Below are 15,720 nucleotides of genomic sequence, written 5' to 3'. Positions count from 1 at the left end.
CACTGTCTCTGTCATACATCTAATATGCATAACAACTGATAAGCTAAATCTGACCTTGGTATAGTTATCCTGGTTTCTTTGATCACAGACTTTCTCGACATTTAAGATTTGGCAGAATAATTCGCGATTGGTTGGTTCATTTAAATATAAATGAGATCAAATTGATTATTCAAATGGCAATTGTGTATGTATCAATATGATTTAAATAAATATATTTACAGCTGATAATACAAACTGCTTCACACTGTGTTACATAATATATTTTGAACGTAATAAATGCACACAGGTAAGAACACCTTTTCTTGCCATTATTATTTCTACTGTTATCTGAAATAAGATGATTATTGATAAAATGTAGCAAAAGTAAACACAAAAATGCCCAAAATCAAGTTTCATCTTTTACCAGCCAGTTTTAACTGTGCATAAGTAAAGCATTGAAAGGAGTAGTTCCAGTAAGACCCCTTTTTGGCCCCAAAATATAGCAGTTTTACAAAATTGTTAAAATGTAAACTTTTAGCTATTTCATGGAAAGTAGAATGCTTATTCTACAAGAATAAGGGATATTTTAGGATACTAGCATCATTAAGTCATGCTAAATTACTGAAATATTCACAATTTTAGCATTTGAGTTAAATTTAAGACTCTTTCTGTCTTAAATGAAAGTGACCGCCTTTGTGTTCATCCTCAATCATTTTACAGTAATAGGACAAAAGTGAGTTTCCACTCAAAAACCATCTAAAAAGTGATTTTTTTTGCATATTTGATAGATTTTTTATACTTAAGCTTGAATCGGAGCGATTTTAGTGACTAAATCAGTTAAAATCTTAAACAATTGAATCAACTGAAATAGACACTTAAGTCTTTAAAAAGTGTCCAAATTTTTCGTCAGATGAACCTGAAATTTGAGGTCGAAATCGGCTCTTACCGGACCTACGTCTTTAAACATACGATTTCAAGTATAACTTTAAATGACAGTAGAAGAAAGTGATTTCAATGTGTTACATATCAGATTTCACTGATATTCGTCCATCACTCTTAATCTGATTCTTCTCTTATGCATGATATGGTGCTCTATATGTGTTCTCGTCATTATTGTTATCAATATCACTAGGGCCTCAGTAGTCAAAGGGTCTAAGTAGTTACTTCTGTAATTACAAGCAAGCAAAATATTTTGGTGTCTAGAGAAGCAGCATATAATTTAATGGGGAGGTAAATGGTATATAGTAGGGTTGTCTTATCTTTTTTTGAAGAAAAGACTGTACATGGTGTAATGTTAGACAAAAGAGAAAACTATATTCTTGAAGATATAAAAAAAGAAGATGTGGTATGATTGCCAATGAGACAACTATCCACAAAAGACCAAAATGACACAGACATTAACAACTATAGGTCACCGTACGGCCTTCATCAATGGGCAAAGCCCATACCGCATAGTCAGCTATAAAAGGCCCCGATAAGACAATGTACAACAATTCAAACGAGAAAACTAACGGCCTTATTTATGTAAAACAAATGAACGAAAAACAAATATGTAACACATAAACAAACGACAACCATTGAATTACAGGCTCCTGACTTGGGACAGGCACATACATAAATAATGTGGCGGGGTTAAACATGTTAGCGGGATCCCAACCCTCCCCCTAACCTGGAAGAGTTTGTTTACCAATTGTTGAAAATGATGCTCAAAATATTTGGGGAAAGTTACAATTTTTGATAGACTGCACAGTTCGAGGTGTAATAAATGCCCTAGAGAGACTTCGTTTCTTATTCTATGTTTATCATCCTTATACAATCGGTGTGTTATAAGAGAAAGGATCCAGCGAATGTACCTTATTTATAACCATAACACCCGTGGTGATTTATAGTGGATGAAAACCTTCAAATTATGCATATCACCAATGATAATAAAAAGATCCATGACACTTATTTTTGAAGTTTATATGAGAAGTCCATTGTGACTACCGTAGTGTTTGGGGTTTTGTTTTGGCAAGAAAACCGTCAATTTTTGCATTTCATCGGCGATGATAAAAATATCAAATGACCCTTATTGTTGCAATCAATAAGTGTAGCCAATTATGACCAACGGATTTTAAAAATACTTTGGTGTTTTGAAACTAGATTGAACCACATTGATTCATTTGATAATTCAAATTACAAACTAGTTTTAAAAGATATACAGATTATTACATTACAAACTAATTAAATCTTTTGATATTTGGCAATCTGCTTCGTAAGTAATGTATTTAAGTTGGGTTTTTAATGAATATAAAGTAATTTGTTTGATACAACATTGTTGCGTTGAATAACAAATTAAGATGTTTTAGTTGTAATGATAAGAAATATGTTTTTACCTTTTAGACGAATCATAACTTTTACTGGTCCTTATCGTATTATAATGCGGCGACAGAAGTGTGAAGATCCGTCTAAACCACGAGTTCAAAAAAGCATTCCTCATGACATCGTTACTTGATACATATACACAGCTACTTTTGCATAGGTACTATTTCTGTACCAAACATCTGTAGTACTGACAATCTACATTTAATATTCTGAACTATTTTGTTACTTTAAAATTATTGTAATATTTAGATACCTGTATTTTACAGTACTTGATTTGTACTTAAAATTTAAGTACTACAGATGTTTTGTTACATCATTACTTGTTTAGCATTTTGAAAGTGTTTCTATTTCAAATCTCTTAAAATTATGATTTTCAAACATCTAATAATTTGGTACAAATAAACTGTAAAAGACAGGTACCTTAATATTACAACAATTCAAATGGTAAAGAAATGATTCTAAATATTAAAAGTAAAGATTTTTAGTACAGAAATAGTATCTATGCAAAAGTAGCAGTGTAGATCTTTCCTTCATACTGATTCTGACTTAAACTATTCTACTTGTAATGTGTGGCCTAAAGAAACTCAGTTGTCATACAATCACAACAAGGTCTAGCTATGTATAGACAAATATAACATCATATTCAGTAGCAACATAAATAAAGGCAACAGTAGTAAACCGCTGTTCGAAATTCATTAATCGATTGAGAAAAAACAAATCAGGGTTACAGACTAAAGATCAGAGAAACACATCAAATATAAAAGGAGAACTACGACACAATAGAAACACAATATTTGAAATGCAACACACACATAAACGAACTGTAATAAAACAATGGCCATTTTACTGACTTGGTACAGGACATTTTAATAAAACAAACATGGTGGGTTTAATCTGGTTTTGTGGTATGCCAAACCTCCCGCTTTTATGGCAATGTTAAATATAACATCAAAATGACAACATCTCATGATAGGACAACAATACAAATAAATGGGAGAACATATAGGACAGAGAAACACACGAATAATAGCTAACAAAATGTACCAGGTATAAAACTCGACACGCCAGACGCGCGCCTCGTCCACACAAGACCAACCAGTGACGCTCTGATGAAAAATGTCGAAAGCTAAAACAAGAACTGTATAACAAAAAAAAACAGCAGTAAAGAGCAGCCTAGACATAAATAAAGTATCAGCAAATTCGAATTCAATTTGAGGTCATAGTTAACTGTAGTGTACTATTGTTTTTGGTTTGATACATCACCCAAAATGCTAGATTAAGGAATAATTTTGAAGTATTATCCTTCATGGCGCTTAATTTGTATCTGAAATGGAAGTTATTTTATAAGTTTAAGGTGTCCTAACATTTGGACTGAAAAAAAGTTTCGTATATACAACGTCATTATGGGAACTTTTTGGATAAAAATATTAATGTTTAGCGTATATGTATATATTTTAAAAAAAGACTTGGCTAAGTCCGTCTGTATTGAAGTAGAGATTAGAAATAGAATAAAATGCCAAATTTGAAACCCTTTTAAATTTTAAAGATTTGGAAAGATGACATCAATCGAAATTAATAATTGACCATAGTATGTCTTTTCGACAGCCATATTGTGTAGAACAAATTTTTTTTTCTATCGAATGGTATATTATATAGGTATGTGTTCGGTGAAAAGATTTAACTCTCAGTCACCGCACTATTAACTTATTTTATATAAATAATATGAAACTGGAATAGTCATTACACCCTTAATTATTGTTTCATATGTATTATACATGATTTAAACTATTCATATTAATATGTCTTCATAAAATTGAGAAATACAAGCTGTTACATACAAGAATAAAATCTGCTTTTATTCCAACTATTTTAAGCTTTTAATGAGGTAAGATCAATAGGTGTTTATCACAAGCTTATCGAGTTCGAAGATTTATTATGATACTCTATAGACAATCGCTAAAGTTGACCTTAAATAAATGTGACTATATTTTGTTTAAATAAAAATAAATATATGGTATGATTGCGTATGAGACAACTTATGTTCGTTCTGATCATGTTGGTTATTTCTTTCACAAGATTCGGTTTTTATATAACCTTATCTTACAAATATTCCGCTTTGAGAGTTCCCGATGAAGTAAAAACGCTTAAAAATCTATGAAGCATTTTTGTTCAGGAATGATGGAAATATTCGATATTTTAATGAGGCAGTGTCTGAAATAGGAAATTATTTATAGTGCACAATCATCGTTGATATGATGTAAGCATTACATTTTTTTCAGATTTTTTTTTATCTTAGTTCCGCAAATAGACGTATATCACCATACAGACTACTAGTATTTGTATTATGCTGTGTGCTGTTTCTTTTAAGTATTAATGTTGCTCAAGTTATTAAATTTCAGATGTTATATTATGAATTTTAGTTAATGAATCTCAATCAAAATGTATTATAAGTTAGGATAGGTTCAGTCATTGTATCAACAAATTTTTTTTATAGGTCAGATGAGTCACAAGATTGAAGTTCATACACATAGTTAAAGAGACGGACTGTGTTTAGACAAATCAGCAATCAGAAAGAAAAAAAATATAGAATGGGGACAAGGTTTTTCCATTAATCAAATATACAGTTTAAATTTATTTCTGAACATAATTGACGATTGAAACGGGTAATGCGTCGAGGAACAACAACTTGGCCCTCCTCATATTCCCCCCAACCAATTAAATTAACAATAGTGCAGTACATTCATAATCAATTCAAAGATAATGATCAGCTTTTGATTTAGATGGAAGCGATTTTAAAACATTAACATTTCGTTCTGTTGGTACTTTAAGAAGAACAGTTTTACACAAATTAAGAGCACTTTCAGTCTAATTATTAATATCAATATCTATTAAAACGATCCAATAAGTTTGTTTTTTTATAATCTTGTACTGATAATTGAGTTCTCCAAAATCTTAGGATACATGTAGATTGCTTGACAGAAAAAAATTGCTAAAGTTGTTGACGGCATCAATATATGGTGTCAAATATTTTCCCTGTTTCTTGATAATTATGTACTATCACTTAAAGTTTGTTCTATTGGTACATAAGTATTGATTTTTTACACAAAATTGAGAGCCCTTTAAATCTACTGTACTTTTACTTATATTCATAACAATATTTCTAATTTTATGGTAATGACTTGATATATGAGTACTACTGCACCACAAGATGGATTGTTAGACATGAAATGGAATGCCATTAAGTTTACAATAATATATATATATTTTTTTTTTTTTTTTTTTTTTATTATTCATACAATCAAATGAATCATCAAGTTTTGTTACACCAAAATGTGCTATTTTTTTATAAAATGTATAGCAATAATTTTTAAATTACAGATATCTATACATATCTTCCAAGTGATTAAGAGTGCATATATGTTTTTCTTTTAAATCTATATTTTATAAGTCGTGTATTTAAGCAGTAGCCTTTTTTCGGAGGACTTCCTCGCATTAATGAGAGGAGACGTGTATCAACTAATCCTGATGAATTTAATGTCTTGTATTCAATAAGCCGTGTGTGAGCTTTGCTCATTGTTGAAGGCCGTACGGTGACTTAAAGTTGTTAATTTCAGTGTCATCAATTAAAATATTGTGAAAAAAGAGGCACAGGGATTTTTGGATATGGATGTGAAAAGAACTTTATAACTCGTTTCATCAATATGTCACCTATATCAATATTAATTAAATAATTTGAAATTTCAAGGTGCGTTTTCTCATTTGAGCATGCAAAATTCAAAATAATAGTGTACATTTCGATCTAAGTTTTTGGTAAACATTTACAAACTTTGTTCTATATTAGGTCGTACACTGTCAGTTTCAATGAGATAAAGATTGAATATTTCATTTTTATTAATTAGTTGTCATTAAAGCCATTTACATACAAAATTGTCAATGGAGTTATATAATCATCTGATTAAGAAAAACAACAAATATTACTATAACTAATAATTTTAATACACAAAAAAACTATTCAACTTAATGCTAAATATTGTATCCTTGTTTCAGACCGGATGATAGCGATTTTGAAGGTTTCATAGACAATAATGAGAAGAAAGATGTAGCAACGAATCGTGATAAAATGGAGCATGCTAATGAGGAGTAAGTAAAATGAAAAAAAAACAACACTTTGAATAAATTCTATGAGTCCGAAGCGCTTTTCTGCTTAATTATCTGAAAGCCAAAGATTTTAGGAATCGAAACAATTGAAGAGCTCATTGATTAAACATAATCTAATGAAATATAGCCGAATCTATCTATGGCCGACTTTGTCTGATGGAGAAAACATGTCAAATAAAGCAGAAAATCAATTTCTCGCACGAACATTTCATATATTTCATAACTTTTTCGTTTCAACTGCCGAATATCTGAATGTTTTTTTTTTATGTCCCACCTATGATAGTAGAGGGACATCTTCCATGTAAGATCTCATTAAGACACTTATCATAAACCACAAATATTAATGATATCAATTACGTTTGCTCATTGACTGTTAGTCTTTTAATGCTGAACAGAAAACAAATATTTTCAAATGCATGTTTAATGTTATATTTTAGTAGGCCGTACTATGATTTTTTTAATAGACATAATAAAAAAATAATGGGAGACATTTATTAAGTTATCATGAAGAATTTGAGCTTGTCAAATATACGTGAGTAGATACTCTAGAGCAACAAACCAAATAACACTATATGCAATATTGTTGGTAGGAAAATAACTCGATTGACTGGTGTTAAGAAAAAAACTATACGATATACATTAAACTTGTTTTTGTTTATTTCTAACCTGTGACTGACACAATCATATAAGACGGTATCATATATTTTGGTTCAATTGATGACGAAATAAATTACAAAGAATTAATATTACTTTTATTTGTTTTTCAGTCGTTTATACCATCCTCTCAGGAAAACTTATTAAAACACTTAGCATCAACCAATATTAGTCCTATCAATTACGTTTTGCGTATTGACTGGGTTTTTTTATGTATGAAAGGAAAACAAATCTATTTAACTGTATGTTAAATGATAGATCCTTATTTCAGGATGCAAAAAGAAGATATCTGGAAAAGATCTGCAGTCCAAATTGAGGCGACAGATAAATTAACTGACCGTAAAGAAATAGTGCCTGTCAATGATACGTACGTATTTACTCGAGAGCACCAAATTCAATAACGTTATATGCAATGTTGTTTGTAGAAAAATAACATGGTTAATGAGATTGCCTGGTGTTAAGAAAACAACTTTACGATACACGTGAAACTTGATTTTGTGTATTTCTTTTCTGTGAATGACACTATATAAATGTAACCTCCGAAAACGATAAAATTGGCTTACGAAAGCACAATGAAGGTTCATAAATTTATTATACTGTATCCATATATTCGAGTTCACATTTTACATATATCGAAAATAACATTAATTATTGGCAACGCTGAATAGTTCAATATTTGTGTAAAATAGAAAAACACGAAACATCATAAGACTAATAAAATGCAGATATTAATTCAATTAACTTTAACTTGAAATAAAGATTGCTTTTTCAAATATCAATTAAATGCAATAGAAACATTAATTTATACAAAGCTATATAAAAGCTATAAGAACACGATTATCTCCCTTTCTGAAAATTACAATTCATAACATTTCTCAAATTAAAATATGAACACAAGAGAAAGTCTTCAAAGTAAACAACATTTGTTTATGAATAATCAATAATGTTTCAATTAGAAATATCAAAAATTAACTAAACATAATCATAAAATCAATCAAGGGCACATGATAACAATTCAATATACATACCCTAAATAAAGAAATGCAGACAATTTTACTGCAATAATATCATCCTCTAGTATGAAAATCACATAGATCTACCTGTGAACAATATTTATTTTATCAGAACCTTTTATATTTATATATTTAAAATGTAAAACACATTTTTCAGAGTATAAATATTTCTCAACAATGCCTATCAATAAGTTCAATAAAACAATATTTCAAATTCAAATGATTAAACAAAATTTTAAAGTCGTATTTGCATTTGCAAAACTTCAGATAAAAATATAGAATGTTATTTACATGTACATATATCATATTTTTGTTCTTTTTGTATTTTATAAAACTCTTTTATATCAAACAGTCATATTCACAATCATTATAAATATTTACAAAATACACCAACCTTAAATTTTCAAATATTCTTGTTCACAAAACTGAGACACAACTACACCTGTCGATCAGTTATTTATCAATTATAGTAAAAACATACAATGTAGTGAACAGTTTTTACCTGTACACTTATTACTAGAATGAAGTATGATATTTTGAAATACCTTTAAATAATATTTGGACAAAATAATCAAACTGCATCATAAATGTTTTTATAAAATATATAAATGTTAATATAAAATTATATTTTCTCTTTTTTTCCAATTTTATTTAATTTCCAAATTTCACTTCATTTGCTTAACTCTATACAAAGAGAGATAACTCAAGAATTTCTAATGTAAAATTTGACATGTTACAAAATTTCAAATGCTGAACATTATACAAAGAGGGATAACTCAAAATGTCTAATGTAATTTTTGACATGTTACATAAATAACACATAACTGAGGGGGTGATAATAGCAGATTGTTACCCCGCGAAAACATTGTCAACCGTGGCGAAGCCAAGGTTGACAATGTGTTTTCGAGGGGTGCCAATCTGCTCTATCACACTCTCAGCTATGTGTTATTTAAATTATTATACTGAATGTCCTATCATTATCGCGTCTTTTTTGAATAAAACAACAAAAGTGAGGCTAGGTGTTTTGTTGATTTATTTTTTTATTTGACAGTTAAATTATAAAATCTGAGCCAAAACTTAGAACTTAAGCATTGTATGTATTTACTTGGTGTAAATATAATTCATTGTTCTTTAAGTTATCGATTTTTGATTGGTCTAGACGAGAGGGTGACATTAAAAAAAAATGTCACCCGCTCAGCCATGTGATAGAGTAAATTAACACCCTCGTATTAGCCTATTAAAATATAACGCTTTATCGAGAAGTATAATAAAATCATATACGATACTATTTTACGCCTTTTATTTGGGTTTTAAGTGATGAAAAAAATAAATCATAAAGAATGTGTAATGCTTTTATTTGTTTTCCAGTCATTTCTGTCATCTCCCATGGAAGACAGGATTAAGATATTATCATAAACCACAAATATTATTGATATCAATTACGTTTGCCTATTCCATGTTTTTCTTTCAATGATGAAAAGAAGAATAATCTATTTAGCTGTATGTTAAATGTTCTATTTCAGGACGCCTTATTCAAATGATAATGTCTCCGATAATTTTGCAGTCAAAGTTGAGGCAACAGATGTACCAACTAATCGTGAAGTAATTGTGCCTGTCAATAATGAGTAAGTTTATACTCTAGCATGTCTAGTGAAACACATTCAATGAGATTGATTAATGTCAAGGAAAAAACTTTACGATATACATTTAATTTGTTTGTTCCTATACTGTGACTGTAATAAACATATACTAGTACGATACTGTTTTACGCTTTTATTTTGGTTTAAGTGTTGATAAAAATAAATCACAAAGAATGTGTATTGACTTTACTTGTTTCAAGGCATTTCTGTCATCCTCACGGGAATGATTTAAACACTTATCATCAACCACAAATATTAATCCTATCAACTACGTTTGCCTATTGACTGTTTGTCTTTTAATGATGAAAAGAAAACAAATATATCCAACTGTATATTAAATGTTAAATTTCAGGACGCCGCCTTCAAATGATATTGTCTACCAAACTTATGTAGTCAAAATTGAGGAGACAGATGTACCAACTAATCGTGAAGAAATTGAGTCCGTCAATAATGAGTAAGTATAAACTCGAGAGCAACGAATTTAATACCGCTGTATGCAATATTGTTAGAAGAAATATAATGAGATTGAATGATGTTCAAAAAAATCTTTTCTTATGTTCTTTTTATGTTTTTTTTTTCATTTAAGCATGCAAAATACAAAATAGTGGTGTCTTTTGGAAACATTTCAAAACAATTTTAAAACGTACACTTTCAGCACAAATGAGATAAAGACTACGAATAAGATTATTTCAGTTTAAGTAATCAGTTAGTATTACAGCCTTATACATACACATACAATTTTATAAATCAGGTTGTCTAATCGTCTGGTAAGGAAAACCAATGCAAAAACTTTTTTTTTAAATATATGAAAATAAAACAAAAATATTCAACTATTTGATCAATATTATATCCTTGTTCCAGGCCGACTGATAGCGATTTTGTAGGTTTCATGAACAATATTGAGGAGAAAGCTGTAGCAACGCTTCGTGATGAAATTGAGCTTGTCACTGAGGAGTAAGTATATACGCAAAAGCAATAATATTAAACACGCTACATGAAAATAATAAGAATGTTATAGTGTGAGCAGAATTTTTTTTAGAATATCTGGTATGATGAACATAACCCGTATCATGCCCTATCATGCCAACAACTGGTTTAAGAATAAATGTATATATTTCCAATACAAGCAACATATGAGAAAATTAATATTAAGACCAAAATCAACTTTTTTCCAAAGAATAATTCAAATCGTCATTTTCGTTTTTAAGTTTAAATGGAAAATTTGAAATGATTATCTACAATAATATTGTTAAACCAAAAAAATCTATGAATGGAGATTTTGTGTTTTCGAAAAATTACTGAATTATTAATAAAACAAATAACAGTTGTTTATATCAGATATACAATCTTTTACTGATAGGTATTTCCGGTCAACAAAAAAAAAGCTATAAAGTCAAAACACGGTCGACGTTCAAACATCATTGCGTCAAGATATTCAACAAAATAGTTTCTTTTAGACTATTTGCAAATATTATATATGGTTTGATTTTTCTTTTTTTTTCATTGGTTTATTTGGTCACATGTTTTCCAATACATTCTTTGTATTCTTTCCCTATTTTGTCATACTGACTCCACATTACTATATCAAGATATGATAGTGACGCTATGTTACTATATATGGAAATAATAGCGTCAATATCATCTCCAAAAATAGTAACATCGAGTCAATATCGTCTTCAAACTTACTCTACGATCTACATAAGTATGTAATATAATAAATAAGGACTTTTACTGATTCAATATGTTATATGGATCTATAAGATTAAATTGAAACTTGGACTTGGTCCTCTGTCAATATAATCTGAACATGTCCATATATAACGTATTGACTTCATCGAAAGTCAAAAAATGGTAAATATATCATGACCTCAAGATTATTTTTCTTCGTTAGCCTAATATATTCAGACTAAGTAAACTTCACGTCATCAACAATGCTGTGTACATGTCTACGTTTGTCGAAATGCGCATCTGGTGCAGGAAAATTGGTACCGTTAATGTTATTTGACCAAAACTTTGTCCAAGTCTGTTTGACTGTTTTTGTATATAGGAATACTTTAGACTTGACCAGTGGACAAATGTGCTTTTTATAGGCCCTTGTGCATGGTATGCTCCGGTCCAGACATATAGTTGTCACGTTTCCTGCTAACCAGTCATAGGGCAATCCTTCTAACATATCCTAATTGGATTTTTTTTTGTGTTTGAACATAATTATACACTTGTTTCATTTACGATATAGCTTTTGCTTACTTTTAAGATTTGTCACTAAATTTTCAACATAGATATTTGGGTTATTTTTACAGGTCACATAACTAAGGGAGAAACTATTATAAATGCTGAAATATTGAAAACAATAACTCTTACCCTACCTATTTGTCTTTTGGTTACACCATTGACTTAAAAAAATATACTTTTATGGAGAGTTGTCTCATTGGCACTCACACCACATCTTCCTATATCTATTTGGAGGAAAATTTTCATTATAAAATCAACATACACCTCCAAAATCATTAAAAAAATGTTTGTGTGTATCAAAAGGTAATATAAATAGTAATTTCAGGTCTGAAAGAATTCATAGTAAACAATAACCATTAATTCTGGTTATATCCAAGGGTTTAAGGAAACATCAAGGACGTTTTATTACATTCCATATTGTACAATGTATATAGGGTTTTTCTATGTTGGTGCCCTTTATAGCTTGTTGTTCGGTGTGAGCCAAGGCTTCGTGTTGAAGGCCGTACATTGACCTAGTATGGTTTACTTTTTTAAAATTGTTATTTGGATGGAGAGTTGTCTCATTGGCACTCACATCACATCTTCCTATATCTATTTACAAAACATTCATATATAACATATGTTAGTGTTTTTTTTATATGTTTAGCTCTGCGACTTAAAAAGACCAAATACATAGTTTTGCATGTTTTTATGATAATGACATACTTGTTAAAAAGGTAAGATAGAGTTGTACTTTTTATAGGATTGGATAACTGTTTATGAAGTTTTTGTTAGAGGTGAAGCACTTATTAAGCATATTATTGTACCATTATATTGATTTGGGCAGAGTGATTTTGATAGTGGTTGAACGAAGTGGATTTGTTACATCTATTCAAAACCTTATATTGATTTGTATTAAACAATGTCACAACAAACAATATCCTGGAAATAATGCCCGGATAACAAAGTGGTATCCTTTAAAACGTGCACTATATAGATATAGAATTCCGATCTGTGTATTTAATTATCATAACGAAGTAGTAATTGATTTCAAAGACGTGAATCGTCAGTACATTTGAGAAAGGGGGGAATACAGGTAAAATAATATAAGTTTTGAGCAGAGGTGACAATTCCGACATATACATACAAGAATATAAAAAGGTATTCTTCTGATATAAAATCAATGATCCACTTGGTCTTTTTCTTGCATGAAGATCTAGAATTATTTGGTTAATAATGGAAACAGAAAAGGAAGAAGGTTTGGTACCATTGAAACGTGTAATCCCGCCGCAATTGTTTGCCCCTGTCCTAAGTCAGGAATCTGATTGTCATTTGTTTATGTAGTTCATAAGTGTCTCTCGTTTCTCGTTTTTTATATAGATTAAACCGTTGGTTTTCCCGTTTGAATGGTTTTACACTAGTAATTGTTGGGGACGGCTATAGCTTGCTTTTCAGTGTGAGCCTAGGCTCCGAGTTGAAGACCGTACCTTGACCTATATAATGGGTTATTTTTTATAAATTGTGACTTGGATGAAGAGTTGTCTCATAGACACTCATAACACATCTTCATATATCTATATTCGATTGAATGATAAAAATCATTCTTGTTTCAGGACTTATGATAGTGATTTCGGTCTAATCGACATTAATAAAGAGAATGATGAATCAACTAATCGATTCGATGCAAGAATCAAGGTATAATAATGTAACTCTAATTTTGTAGTTATATCTCTAATCTAACTCTAGAACTGATAGAATGCACAATTTTTCTTGAACTATTTTACAGATTATTCAACTACGTGTGAAGAAGGGGGAAATGTCAGTCGATCTAAATATTAGTTAAAAGGTGACTTTTTGAGTAAAATCATATATGTTCATTACAATAAGTTATATTCTCAGTAAACCTGTCTGAAATACAAGTTAAACATTGATAAATAGAAGTTTTCTTATGTGAGAATTCAGAGTTGACAAACATATTCATTTACTCCACATTATTACCGTGTTCCTTTGTGATTGTAGTCTAGTGATTGTGAGCATTTGTCGTGTTACCTTCATATGTTTGTTCCATGTTATGTTATTGTGATACTAGAATGTATAAATATTTTGAAATCTCGTAGTATAATTCAGTTTTAACACCCTTTCTACGTTAAAGGCCATTGACACTTTTAAAACATCGCACTTCTTTTATGTACTTTAGTAGGGTAGGTATAACAGACATATTTAGGGGCAAGGTTTAGGATGAACGAGAAAAAATCCAAGTCCATTAAACAGATCTCTACAAATAGACGTTCCAGGAATCTTACTATCAATATTTAATTTGACGTAAACTTACGATAGTGTGCATGTTCGTGTAATATTGTATTGGTCACAAATCCTATATCTGCACAAGAACAGTACTAAAATAGAAGAAAGCAGTTGAAGTTTGATAATGACATTTTCGTTTAAAATATTAACAATAAAACAAGCAAATAAATGTACAACGTTAAGTTGAAATATGCAAAAAGCAAAAATACTGAACTCCGAGGAAAATTCATATCGGAAAGTCCCTTATAAAACATTGTCAAAAGCTGAAACTCCTTAAACGAATGGAGAACAAATGTCACATTCTTGAAATTAATGCAAATTGTCACCGTTTGTTGTACGTGTATGGAAAAACAGTGTGACTAACACTAACAAAGCACGAACTTTGGTGTGAAATAAGATAACATATTTTTTAGAAAAACTGTTTATAGTGTAAAGGAAATATATTTATATTTTTCATATACTGTTGACGCATAGGTACAATATACGTTTGTTAAAGTACATGTTATCTCTCTTTCTTTGTTTTCATTAAAAAAAAGTTTTTGGCTTATTCATTCAGAAATCAGAAAAGTTACGGGTAAATAAGGAGAACAAAATATACGCAAAACATAGAGACATCACAATGGAAATAGATAAAAGAAAAGCGCAAAGAAATGTCCAAAGGTAAATTTTTTACGATACGTTGGCTTATTCGAGCGTCACTGGTGAGTCTTTTCTAGACAAAACGCGCGTCTGGCGCAAACAAATAATTTCAATTCTAGTATCTATGATGAGTTTAAATACAACCACTGGATCGATGCCACTGCTGGTGCAGTTTCTATTTCCCGAGTGTATCACTAGCCCAGGAGTAAGAATTTCTGTGTTGTCATGGGTCATCATCCTTTTTAACTGTTTTTTATTCGAGCGTTACTGATGCGTCTTAGTAGACGCAGCGCACGTTTGGCGCCAATATCAAATTTAATCCTGGTATATATGATGAGTTTATTATGCATATAATGTTCATTTTCTTCACTGTTCTGGCAATTCAAAATATAATTAGGTTGAACTATACTACAAATTAACTACTAAGATAACTCTTTAATGTGCTTACATTATAACCAGAATTTATCTAGATATCTCTCAAAATACCAGACACGCAAAAACGAAAGACCTACAATGTCTTACTCAAGATGAGACTACCTTCAAAATGTTTATATTTTTCTAAATTGCTGGACTATTGAAAAGACGGTCACTCAAAGGCACATCGCACCAATATCAAAATAAACAGTTAATAAAACCTGATCACAGCAAACAAACATTTCATTCAATTACCTTTTAGCTTTTGGTACCTGGATTTATATCTTTTAAACGGATTTTTAAGAACTTAACACAAATTATTGCCTTTCATTTTGCATCTTTTT

This window comes from Mytilus galloprovincialis, chromosome 11, assembly GCF_965363235.1.
Source record: "Mytilus galloprovincialis chromosome 11, xbMytGall1.hap1.1, whole genome shotgun sequence".
NCBI classification, from domain to species: Eukaryota; Metazoa; Mollusca; class Bivalvia; order Mytilida; family Mytilidae; genus Mytilus; species Mytilus galloprovincialis.
This window is presented reverse-complemented; position numbering follows the sequence as displayed.